The sequence below is a fragment of the Triplophysa rosa genome, linkage group LG2, assembly GCF_024868665.1.
Source record: "Triplophysa rosa linkage group LG2, Trosa_1v2, whole genome shotgun sequence".
NCBI classification, from domain to species: domain Eukaryota; kingdom Metazoa; phylum Chordata; class Actinopteri; order Cypriniformes; family Nemacheilidae; genus Triplophysa; species Triplophysa rosa.
Window position 1 is genome coordinate 15,135,083 of NC_079891.1, and position 13,692 is coordinate 15,148,774.

Sequence of the window (13,692 nt, forward strand, 5' to 3'; positions counted from 1 at the left end):
ACTGCAATTCTTTACCCCGATAAGTATACTTACCTGTTTTTGAAATACTTACCTGTTTTTGGATATTCCTGTTTTTGAAATACTTACCTGTTTTTGGATATTCCCGTTTTTGAAATACTTACCTGTTTTTGGATATTCCTGTTTTTGAAATACTTACCTGTTTTTGGATATTCCTGTTTTTGAAATACTTACCTGTTTTTGGATATTCCTGTTTTTTGAAATAGAAGACAACAAGACTGAACAGGGAAGAACAAAAAGGTGCAAACTTAAATAGAATCCTGATGATGTGATGCAGGTGTGGACTAATCAAAAATGGTGGATGTGCGGTGCATGCTGGGAAACTGAGTTCAGAACTCTGGGGAGAGGGAACGGGTGAAGCGAGCTGGCGGTGACGACATGGGAGGCGTGGCCGGTGGTGCTGAAACCGTTACACTATGTTGAAAGAATATCACAGCTTCACATGAGTAAATAAATTAATAAAATAATAATAATCATTCATTTTTCTGCATATTTCTGTAGAGATTTAGAAGATACAGTATCATACATCATTATGATTTTCTTGTTTTTCAAGCATAGCATAATTTATTTTGCTCCACAAAGGACCTCTTTTTTCCTGAACTTTTCTGCTAGAGTACATGTTGGAAGAGCAACCGGTCTGCGTTCCATTAAATGGTCTGGAAAACGTCTGGACTGACTGCATCCCATTTGACCGGTGTCCTCAGATAGTTCTGAAATCGCTGAAAATGAGGACACCAAATTGCACAAATATTTACTAATTTCTCTTGGGCATGAGGTCTTAAAGAGATAAAAAAAATCCAAGATCACAGAGCATTTAATGAAGTCTAATAGATCAAAGAAAGTTTGCAGTTAGCACCTTTTGCCTTTAGAACTAGAGCATGGTAACTTTTATGTTATCTACATATGGAATTGCATTACATAATGGTTTGAAAATAGGCTTTTTGCATACATAATACAGCTTGGGAAATGCTATTTAACTAATGATATCATGCACAGTTCTCCTAGATAAAACAACACAAAACAATCACACTTAAAGGGATAGTTCACCCAAAAATTTATTAACATGAATGTTACTGCTACTACTGTCCACTTTTTTTTTTACAACGGTTGGATGTTACAACAGGGAGCGTTTCGTTCATTCATTGCTTAATTAACATGGCGGAAGCAGGTGTGTCGTCGAATTTAACATCACCTTCACATAAAAGGCAACGGTTCGTATGATTGCAGCCTCTCTTTACATCAAATTTTGTGATTTTTTTATTATACTGTATTTTAAATGTAAAATAACCTGATCCTGTTTGATCCCAAGTGTACCCAAAAATAAAGTTTAAAATACATGTTTGTGTGTCTTCATTTCATTTTTTTATTCACCATTGTAATCTGATGTTCACTGATCTTTTAAAAAATATATCTATTGGATTTGTATTAAATCTATGATCATTGACTAAATCAATCACAAGCAATCGAATCTCAATTCCAAGAATGCAAAGAACGGACTTGTGTTCTTGTGGAGACCGGTCTTGCGAGGCACCCTCGGAAGAATGAACTTGGATGGACGCGTCGCAGTGACTTCTGGAACTTCAAGCGGATTCCGTAGGCGCGCAAGGCTGCATACAATGCATCCTTGATATTGAAGACACATCTGGGTACTTTCATGCATTCTCTGTTCTTGTGTTCTTGGCTGCATCCGAAAGCTCTAAAATGCTGCCTTCAGAGGCAGCATTTCAAGGTAGGAAGGCATCAAGGCACGTCCGAATCCAATGTTTGCTTTACTTCCTGTCTCCTGAGATACCTCCATCAGGTAGATTTTTGAAACCAGCATAGATGTGTACTTCGCTGCCTTCAATGTCCCACAATTCTATGCGCGTGCTCACGCGGGGAATGTGATTGATCGAGCACGGTCAAGTTCAAAAAATAAAATGGCGGCCAAGAAAGCGGCTAGAGCACAGTTTTTGTGTAAATAAAGTTCTATTTTCTCTTTTTACAACTTTTGATTGCATTTCAAGCAGAAATTAATATTGTAGTTTTAAAATATTCGATCAGTTATCACAAAGTGCCCTCTGTTTATTTGAAACAAAATTCCGTTACCCTGCCTCTGAAGGCTGTCAGAATGTGTTTCTCGGAGCTGCCTTCATGCCTAAACGCTGCCTCCGAAGGCATTGCCTCATGAGACAGCGAGGCAACAAGTCAGCTGCCTAAGCTTTTGGACACAGCCCTTGAGTATTGGAACCGGACTTTGACGGTTATTGATGAGGTAGAGCGAGAACACGAGGACACAAGACCGCTGAAGAACGCATATTGAGAAAAGGCCAATAACTTTACTACACTGTGCTGCTGATTGGTTCCATACATATCAGCAGCCAATGAGCTTGCTGCTCTACATTTAAATCTTGGCTAGTGATTGTTGTAGCAGTGCAGCGCGTTTCAGGAAGCATATGGATCTAAGAAAAGTGAATGATGTTTTACACCTTACTTACTCGCTGTGCATAATGTGTGGTCTGCCTAATTTATTTAAAAATGAGCAACCATGTAACAAGTTCAAATAAGTTTTATGTTAGCAGTCTTGCATTGTATGCTTGAGCTAATAAGTGTTTGACAGCAGCATTTATGCATCTGCATTCATACAGCTCGAGCAACATGCAGTCACATATCGCTCAGACATGCCAAAGTAACCGTTATGAGAACAGGCTAAATGAATAAACTTTCTCGGTCGTTTGTATTTTTTACTGGCGTAAAACCTATCCAAGGAACCAAAGTTGTTGTCAACACGGACTGAATTAAATGTTGCACAGGAAGACAATTTGATAAATGCTCATCTCTGCTCGCGTGTCTATGCTCTGTATAATGCGTTTCATGCCTTCCTGTAACTAAATCCATTGATGTCCCGCGATCTTTAGTGGTTATCATCGGCGAGTGTTGAGCGCCGTAGCGGCCGTAATTTGCAGCGAGAGAAATATGCTAAATAGCATTAGCAGCATACTATACTGTCTCACACGTGTGTTTACATTTGTAACTTGTTATTGCCCAACTACACCATGCATATTTGCATTGATTATGTGCTATTTCCGTTAATGATGCAGATTGATTGTCTGATGTTTATTTGTATATATTTGTGTATCATGATGTCGGTCTGTATGGTTCTCAGTATAAACGGTTGTGATAATACTTCTTTATTGTTCTTTTAGACCATTAATGCAGATATCGTTGCCAAAGAATAGGTGGTGCAGATGTCAACCAAGACTGTTAATAAATGCATCTTTGTGAAGAATCTCTTTTCAATCACTGATTCTTTTACCGGAATCCAGTCCATATTTGGCCGCCTCAACCAGCGTTTCATAGAGTCGTAGCGTAACTCCACTGCGACTGGGGTCGCCATACTCAGCGAGTAATCTCATGTTTATCAAAGGTTGATGTTTTATCAGGTGTGTTGAGTGTGCTCTATGGCAGAAGCATGTGCTTCATCGATTAAGTATCAATATTTATCTTATGACTTAAAGCATGATAATTTGCTCGGGTGGATGCTGGGGTCTCATCCTTTGGACTGCAACGTATCATTGGTGGTAGCCAAGGCTCACATAGTCATAGGCATCAGTGTTAAGCCATTTGGCTTGGTAGCCAAGGATAACATAGTCATTAGACACTAGCGGTAAGACAGTCGGCATGGTTAGTCACACAGTCATAAGCCACTAGTGTTTAGCTGGTCGGCGTGGTAGCCCAGGCACACATAGATAGTAATACATGCGGTTCACATAGCCCTTTGGGGCAGCACCAGTACATGTCTTGACGATAGGTCTGTTGGGGGGGGGGCGTTTCTGTTTCTTCGCTTGCATTGCTCATTCTGTGTCTCCTGCTGTCACGATTATGAAATTTGGCTGACGATTAATTGTCTAATAAATCATTGCGATTATGACGATTAATTGTCTGTTTTAGAGCTTTGACTTTTAATTCTCATACATTTTTTATTCAGCTTTGAAACGACCATATTGTTATGAATATAAAGACTATGTTCTTTTTCTTGGAAATACATAGGGAAAATTGTGTCGTCATACTTAAGGTTTAGGCTTTTACCTGTCAATAATACAAACACCAAATACTTGTAAATTAAGTAAATTGATCAGGAGTGAACTGAAGCCACCATTAAAATGCTATCAGTCATAGAAAAGCTTCTAGTCTGTTTTTTTCTCACTTGCAAGACTACAATAAAAGTTTACTTCTATGTTAATGAGATTTTGGTAGACTGGTTTTCACACTGAAATAATATTAAATTGTACTGCAGGTTATTTTTATGGTATATGCTTATAGTTTTTTTTAAAGTGATTGTGTGGTGGTGGTACATTTTACAACTATTGCCATGCTTTAGTTACAATATATACAATAAAATATGCAGATGCACTACAGCTCCCCCTAGTGTCTTCTATAGAGATGTGCAATAATTGCGATGATCTGAAACCATCGCGATGAGGTCAAACAATCGCGATGAGACGATTATTTAATAATCGTGACAGCCCTATTATTCACATGTTATATGTGCAGCAGCAGCATTCCTTATATGCACACAGCAGCTTGTTATGGATGTATTGACAGTAGCAAGTCTCCGTACTAAAATACATTTATATGTCATGTACACTATGCTAAACCCTACGAGAGTTGACATGACAGAACTGTGGTAAAACAAAAATAGTAACTTGTCATGTAACTAAAGCTGGCTATTTAAAAAGGGGTTCATGTCCTTCAATATGCCCTGCCCAAACATCCTGTTTCAATTAGAAATGTGTCAACACACAAATAAAGCTGCAGTCATTTAAGAGGGACAGTCTTTTATAAAGACATTTATCTTAGCCTCTGGCCTTTGTCAAGCCTGGTCTTCGCGCTCTCTCTCTCTCTCTCTCTCTCTCTCTCTCTCTCTCTCTCTGTAATATCACAGTTCACTGTTTATTTATTAGCTTTTCTCTGGTGATCTATATCTGTACAGCTTTATCTAACTCACTTTACATATGAAAGTGGCCCAAATTTTTTTAATTTGGATCTGAATGCTAAGCTCATGTCCAGGATAAGGCCCATTTAGTGGCAAACCATGGCTGAGTTTGACTACTGTCATTGTTGTTCTCTGAGTCTGACACATTCACAAACACTGCTTACACTTTCATGCCAATGAGCTGGAGATAAAGCGAGATCAAGAGATAAGAAGATGGCTGTTGCAACTTGTATGTTGACTTCTCAGGGGCAAAGAGGCATAGCATTCCTGAATCGTGCAGTGTACAGAACAAAACAAGGCTTGCGTGATCTGCTTAATAGTTTCCATTATGGTTTTGCAAATGTGTATCCTGAATATGATGTGCATTATTGTTGATGTGAAAAATGGAAAACAATAGTGGCAGCATCACGTTTGCTTACCTTGTAAGTAAATTCTGCATATGGGTCATTTATAAAATGTAATAAAATATTGAATAAGTCACTTGAACAGACAGAGATAAACTCAATCAATAAGCCATGTGAGACCATGTGCTAATAATAAAACCACATGGAGAAGGAAAAATGAGGTGGGTAATAAATTGCCATGTGCCATCAATATGGCATTAAAGTGCAGTATAATGACACATGGTTAAAAGAATTATACAGCAAAATACAAAAGTATTTAAAGGCGCTGTGTGTGATATTAGGAAGGATCTATTGACAGAAATGCAATATATTATACATAAATATATCTTCAGACCTTACATAATGAAGCCTTATGTTTTTATTACCTTAGAATGAGCTATTTCTATCTACATACATCGCAGGTCCCCTTGCATGGAATTTGCGATGTTGTTTCTACAGTCGCCCTAAACGGACAAACTGCTCTACAGAGCGTGTTTTGTAAATACGTTATTGTCAGGGTTCCTGTCTGGGGTGTCTTTGTTTTTCTCTGTGTTGATGTTTTCTTTTGTTGTGAGCACATGGTCTGTTTGACAGTCAGCCAAGTAGGCTCTTGTCATAGTGCTGTTACCCCGCCCTCTTGTTACCCCATTAATTATCTCGTTATTGGTTTACTCTTCTCACCTGGGTTTGGTCATTGTTTTCTCTCTCTCCCCTCCTGTTCCTCGTTTGTGTTCCGATTTTCTGCCTTTTTATTTCCTGTGTTTCTCTTGTCCTGGGTCAGACCGTTTTCACTTACGCTGACTCCCAAGCCTTGTAGTTTAATATTAATCTCACCTTGTCTCGTCCTGTCTTAGGTTCCAGTGCGTTTGCTCTTGCTGTCTCCCCAGATTGTAGTCCCGGCTGCCGTAGCTTGTCTCGTATCCCGCCTCTGGGGTGTTCACTCTAATTTCCCGTGGCCTTTCGAGTTCTCCTACACGAGTGACAGCTCTTCGATGGAACTCAGCACCCACCTCTCACTACCCTGCCACCGTTTGAGCGCATCTCTCCCATGTGGGTTCATCTCTCCCCCCGTGCGGACACAGGAGTCCCGGGGTGGTCATCTCTCTGAGCGAGGGCATCTCTCCCCGGCGTGGGATCGCCTCCCTGCCGGAAGTTTGCCGTCTGGTCACCCCCCTCTCCCCGGGCCGAGCTAGCCCATCCGGCCACCAGACTTTGTCTTTGTTATAATAAGTGTTATCATACTGACTCCACACACTGAAAAAAAAATTACGCTGAAGTTACTTAAAAATATAGTGCATCATTTTTGTGACCAATTTTTTAAGCCAGTTCTACATGAAATTTTAAGCAGCATTACCTTAAATTATTTAGTAGGCATTGCTTAAATTTTTGAGTAACCCTAACCCTATTCCCAGCAAGGGATTTTGCTTAATTTTTTCGGTTGTTGTGACTCACAATTTTAAGTTGTTTTTACTAACACATTTTTGTTATTTCTACCAAAAAAGTCTAGTTTACCCTCATGATAAAATGTAAGCTCATTTAGATGAATAATTTTATGTTCTTAACACCTAAAATACAGAAACAATGGACAGCTGTGAAATGTTAAAAGCTTTATTTTTTCACTGAATAATTTAAACATGAAACATACAGCAGTTCAGAAATGTAAATTTCATTGTACAACAAAAACAAATAAACGATACAGGCATTCTGACAACATTATAACAACAGTAACCATCAACATGGCTAAGGCTAGTGGTTTTTAATATTTCTGGTGTTGTATGCATGAGTGTGTATGTGCATTTGATAACCGTGTAGAGTTATGTTATTTATATAAAGTTTGTGTGTGGTCTTGTATGCTTGCATGTTACGTGTGGTGTTGAGCTGAATATGGAGATCTGGAGTATCTAGAGATCCCCCCTCTGGTGATTACTGTGTGCTCTGCAAGGTTGATTAACTTCACCATTATTGTCCTGAAACAAAACAATATGATATTAATGTATAATATAAATTTAGAATAGTATAAAATATATACATATACATACTGATAATTAAAAGAATGTAAAGAATCGATATGAACTGTTATGTTGCACACACAGGTCTGCTGCATTATGTGGATTCTGCATAAGTTATTACCTAGTTCTGTATAAGTTCCTCATTATGAAAATTAGGTCTCCCAATATTTTTTAACATTCATTCAGGAATTGGCTTTCCTAAAATATAAAACAAAGATATTAAAGTCACATAATGGAACTTTACCAGAACTTCACAACATTGCCATAGTGTAATGTCACACTAACAAAGTTGATTGTACTTAACACTACTGTGTTTTGTTCACTTCCACTGCTCAGTATAAAAATATGTGTTTATGACACACACAAACAATTATATAAGTACTACAATAAAAGAAAAATAAATCACTAGCCTTAGCCGACACAATTCTCCTCTATCGTGTCTGCAAAGTGACAGTGTGCGGTTTTAAGGAGGTTTCTAATTTTAGTATAAAACAAGTTAAGTTTACTCACCTTTATCGTCTGAGGAGATGATTTTCAGAAAATGGCCGCTGCTGTCACATGATCTAACCGAATCTTATAATGTTTAGTCAAATTGACTAATAACCAGATTCATGCGACTTTACTAAAAATTACTTGCTGTGTTTACTCATTATTTTAAGCAAACTGCAATATCAATAAATTTAGTAACTATTATAGCAAGAAATTAAGTAATGTGCAAAACTTATTTTTTTGAGGAAAATCAGCCTATTTAATTGAGCCATATTTATAGGGCCACGAATCATTTTTTACAAGAGAGAACAATATAACATCAAATATATAAAAAAATCAAAAGAAGAAAAAATAACATACACACAACATAATTCTGAAAATGCTAAAATGTCAAACCTTACCACAGTCTGTAGTTATGTTTTTAGCTAAGCTTGAGTTTGTACTCAAGCCTTATGAAGCAAGGCATTTATTTTATTAGTTCAATTTCCTCTCTCCTACTTGAAAGTGTAACTCTATTTTCAATTTCCGTTACGCATTCCAGAGGAGAAGACTCTACTCATATCCAGTTTTGGCGGAGGCCCAGAGACCACTGGGAGCAGACGTTGCCGCAGAGCCTATCAGACCCCAAACTTTTATTAATGTTCAACAATGACTGAATGTCCCTTACTGTTCAATGCAGGAGAGAGTTTCGCAGACATTGAACGGGGTTTCTTTATTGTCATAAAAACATTTTGCAATGGATCTGAAGGCTGATGGGATACTTCTCAGTGTTACTTTTTTTTTCATTTCAATTCAGTGGTAGTGGATAAGACGTGGGGCTTTGCAAAACTTTACCAGAATACATATTAAGCCCTTTAAATGAATTGTCAACTTCTTTTTTCCCATACTGTAGTCATGCCTCTATTTTAGGAGTTGAAACAAAAGCCATTAATTTCCCAGGACAAATTTCCAGACTATATAGTACAGTAAAATAGATGAACAAAGAGAGAGAGAGATCACCAGTGGGTGTTTTCATCATGCCAAGTGAAACCGAATATGATGTCGTAAGCATTCCTATGTCCATGTATCATATTGAGTGTTTTGCTTAATTTTCTGAGAAACAGGCCAGCAGAGAACGCATGTGACAACCGGTTGTTGTGTTTTGCCATGCAAAAAGGTTGCTAGGGCTGCTATTATTCAGTAATTAATTTAAAATCTACTCAGCGTGGGGTGTGAAATCTAGACGGCATGCTTGAGAATTTGCCAGTAGAGGCACTGAGATATAAAGAGAGAGAAGAGGGGAACGTGCTGAGGCGTAGAGGAAAGGAATACGTGAGAAAAAGAGGGATGAAGAAAAATACAGAGGAAAAAAGTAAAAGAGAGAGAAGACCAGAATTGAGAGGGAGAGCAAGGAAAGGCCGCTCCCACTCAACTCCGCTTATTTTTATGACCAGAAAAACCACAGTAAACAAACAGAGAAGCACATAAACTATTCAGCTAGTAGCATCTCTGTGGTGCCAAACCAGTGGTTTAAAGCAGCCAAGCCAAGTAATTCTGATGCATAGTAGCAGTAGTTATTTTAAGCAAACTGGGACACTGAGTACTATACTACACACAGGAACTACAAAAATACTGATCCTCCTCTTTCTCTAGTTATTCTCTTTTTCAGAAATATACAAGTATTTTCCATTGGAATTGTTCCTAAATATTCTTCATGTTCAGAGTAACTGAGGCATTATTACATTAACATGATTTCCCCCTCTTACTTAATAACAGAATTAAAACATGGTGAGACATAATACTGTTGATAATGCTAGTTTGTTTTATGTGAAATTAATAAAATCTATGTAATGTGATCTGTGTTATTCTATGTTAATGGAGCAATGTGGAGACTTTAGAGGCATCTAGCATTGAGGTTGCGAATTGCAACCAACAGCTCCCCCCACCCCTCCCTTTCGAAGCACTATGGTGGCTGACACCGAAGGAGATGACATATTTTCGAAATGTGCTCTGTAGAGCAGTTTGTCTGTTTAGGACTACATGAAGGGGACCCGTGGTGTGTGTAAATACACTGTAAAAAATGACACAGCTATTTACTTAAAAAAATTAAGGTAACAGTATTACACAAAATATTTTTAAGTACTTTAAAGCATATTTTTAACGCAATATTCCACAAATAAATCATGTAAAATTACCGAAAATATTTAAGCACGTCACATGATAAACTTTAAAAAATCAAGAAGAAATATTAATTTGAGCATTGGAGATAACTTCTTTATCTTTTTTAACTTCAGTTTAACATTTATTATTGTTTATAACATATATGATGCACAAGTAAGCTGAGAGTTGACTCAGTACTGACATTAGCAGCATTACTGTTCACTGTGTGAAAAAACAAACAGCTTGAGCTCTCCCACAACCTAAGCACAAGCACCACTCTTCTGAAAGATGGTAACCACGAAACTCAGAAATACAAACAGAATATCTTCTAAATCTTAAAGACAACTGAACAAAAAACACTATCAAGTCTTTCATTTTATTCTAAAGCACATAAAATAGCACTTTTTCACGAAAATGACTCTCCTAATGCTGTCGCATGCAGAGCATGCTGGGAACTCTAAATTCACTGCTCAGTTAGGGAAATTAACTTAAATAATTCATGTAGTTCCACCACAAAATAATTAAATAAAGATCCTTTATCCAATTTTAAGTGGGTTGAACATGATAAAATTAAGTTGAATTCACTCAATTATTTGTGCATTTAGAATTCCAAGATATTTCTATAATTTTAACTTAAATTTTGGTTAAAAAAAACAAGAACACAATTGTATTAAGTCAAGTTTACTCAATTAATTTCATGAAATCTACTACGACACAGAATCATTTTTTACAGTGTAGAAATAGCTCATTCTAAGGTAATAAAAACAACGCCTCATTAAGTAAGGTCTTTATACACCTCAGAAGACATAGTTATGTATATTATGTTGCATTTCTGTCAGTAGATTCTCATAAATATTACACACGGTACCTTAAATGGGATCATTTTTAGGTTTTTTAAGCTTTGACAGCAGCTAAATTCCATGGACTTTGTGTAGAAAGTCGCATTAATAACAAAAATAGAAAATATAACATTAAAATGTCATTTAATGGGAGCCAATAATAATCCTTACGATCTCAAAGCGGATGTAACACATGCAGTTTCTGTCAATCTCATATTAATCTTGAGTACCTAGTATTGCATACTTCGTATCTTCGAAGAGTCTTCAGTTTGATCACATTTATAAACGACAGATACAGTTGTACGATTATTTCAGAAAAAAGATGGCCTCCTGAAGGCGTGCAGGGGGGGGGCGGAACTAAAGCACAAGAACACAATACATCATTGCATTATCCCTGCATAACTGTTGATTCACTATAAGTTTGTGTTGTTTACATTATGCACGTACCCACCGATTGCCAACAAAACACAGAAATTTGACTCACGTTCACTTACCGCATGTGGTTCATGTCCGGCATATTTTAGCGCTGAGACCGCTCCATCTATCAGTTTCAAACGATCTGCAAATCCAGCATTATATCCACCGTTTATATAACATTCCTCACCAAAATGCAGTGAACAAATAAACACAGCTGAACTTCGAGAACAAAGGATCACATTGATGGGCGTGCTCTTTCTCCCACTCTCCCTGGTTGACGCGTGGGCGTGCTCTTTCTCCCTCTCGGTGATTGATGCGTGGGCGTGCTTTTCCGGGAGAACTGCCCAATAAGGGACTAAGAAAATTTGTTACGTAAGGGAATTTCATGTTCGAAAAAAACTTTCTGAAACCTATATGAACCTTGGGGGAGTGTATCGAGCACAGAAATACTACAGCATTCGTCCAACTCGTTTTTTGACAAGTTGCCCATGTCAAGCATGAGAAGCCAGCATGTTTAACATGATAAAGAATACAGAATGCATGAAACACCGTCGCACAACCCCTTTAAAGCACCCAAGATGTGCTAGGTACTGAAGTACTATATATTTTTAAAAGTTATTACCATGAATTGCTTGAGAGTACAACGGCCTTTTTTGTCTTAAAAAGTCAAAGTTTCAAACCTTTTCAAAACCATTCACAGCCAATTTTGAGTGGAATTCTTGGCCTCCAGCTACATTTTCAAGGAAGTTATCTGTAAATGTGTGTGACTTGACTATGCTGTGAGAAGCCCCCCCTCCCCCCACAACTGTGTCCATATGGCTGGCTTTGGATTTCAAACAGACTTTTGAGGGCCTTGACACATCTCATGTTAACTTCAGTATCTCACCAAGAGAATGCAATGCAGAGAATGACAATACTTAAAGGAAAGCATGTGTATGCAGACGTTCTCGACAACCGCATTTTTCAGAGCATTTGGCTAGATGTTCTTCATCCTAAACAAAGCCTGAATAGTTTAGTCAATTTAACATATTTCCAGATGTTATAATTTGTCATCTTCATTTCCTCTCAGTATATTGAGGGCCCACAGTTACTTATTGCTGTAGTAATAGTCTGTCACAAGTTAATAAATAACTTTGGTGATTAATGTTATTACTTTAGAGTGTCATTGTGATATTGTTGATAGAACACATTAGTAAAGATCACTTCTTGTTTGAGCAAAGAAGACAAGGCTTTCATATGCTCATACAGTAGCAAAATTTTATAGTTTAAGAAGTAAATTGAGACAATATGTTTTATGTAATATATAAATTGAGACAATATGTTTTATGACTGATTGCTTTTTATATGTCGTAAGACAAAGGCTTCTATAAAGAATATAAATCACTTATATTAAACATATTTTAAATTGATAATTTTTTAATTTTGCTAGATTTTTTAAAGTGCTGTTCTATTTTGGTTTAAGATATTAGAGTAAATAAAACACATGTTCATGGATTGTGCTCATTAATCATCATATTATTATGAGGTAAAGGCACATAAGTCATATCACAAAAAAAGTTAAGGCCTGTTATAAATGGGCAGACATGTTAGTAATGGATCAGATTATGAATTATTTGAACTACCAGATGGGTTGAGATCCACTTGGTAGACATATTTTTTTAGGTTCAAAGAATCTCTAAAAACATAAAGTTGAATAGTTTACCCCTACCAAACTGTAGGTTCCATATATCCCCTAATTTTTACTCATAATGAACAAAATCCAGAGATACAAATTCTGACATTATGAGAACATCTTGTTATCTTCCCCAAAGCCTTTTTGAGTCCTTGCCAGAATATGACCCATTACCTCAACTATCTAAACCCATAATCCTAAAGAAGGATCACGTTGAGAAAACACACTCGCAAATACACATGTACTATCACATGCACACTGTAACTAGAGCTTAGGGAGCAGCGGCTCCCAGCAATGTTTGTTTTGTGAGAATCCTCTTGGCATGTGCAGAGTAAGATAGAATGGATCTGTGTCATGTTGGTTGATTTGTGTGTGTGTGAGAGGAATGTATAAGGGTAAAGAAGATAATAGCAGACTTTTTCCTATGTCTCACTCATTGCTCCCAGAGGGATGAGGGCAAATATGTTTCAGAGATATCCCCCCCCGTTTTTTATTTTTATTTTTTAATTACATGTTAAAAACTTTTTTTCTTTAGCTGTTGTTGTTAGAGCTTTTTTTCTCTACAGATATTCTCTATAAAATGTTGTCCTGGCAAACTAAACTCTCATTTCCTATTATGACCTATTCATACAGGTTAAAATGAAACCAAGACATGCTCTGCTGCAATAAATGACATTTTATGCATTAGTCTTGTAATCTTATAATGGAACCCCAAACATATCTCGTAATATTACATATAAAAATGTAGTTT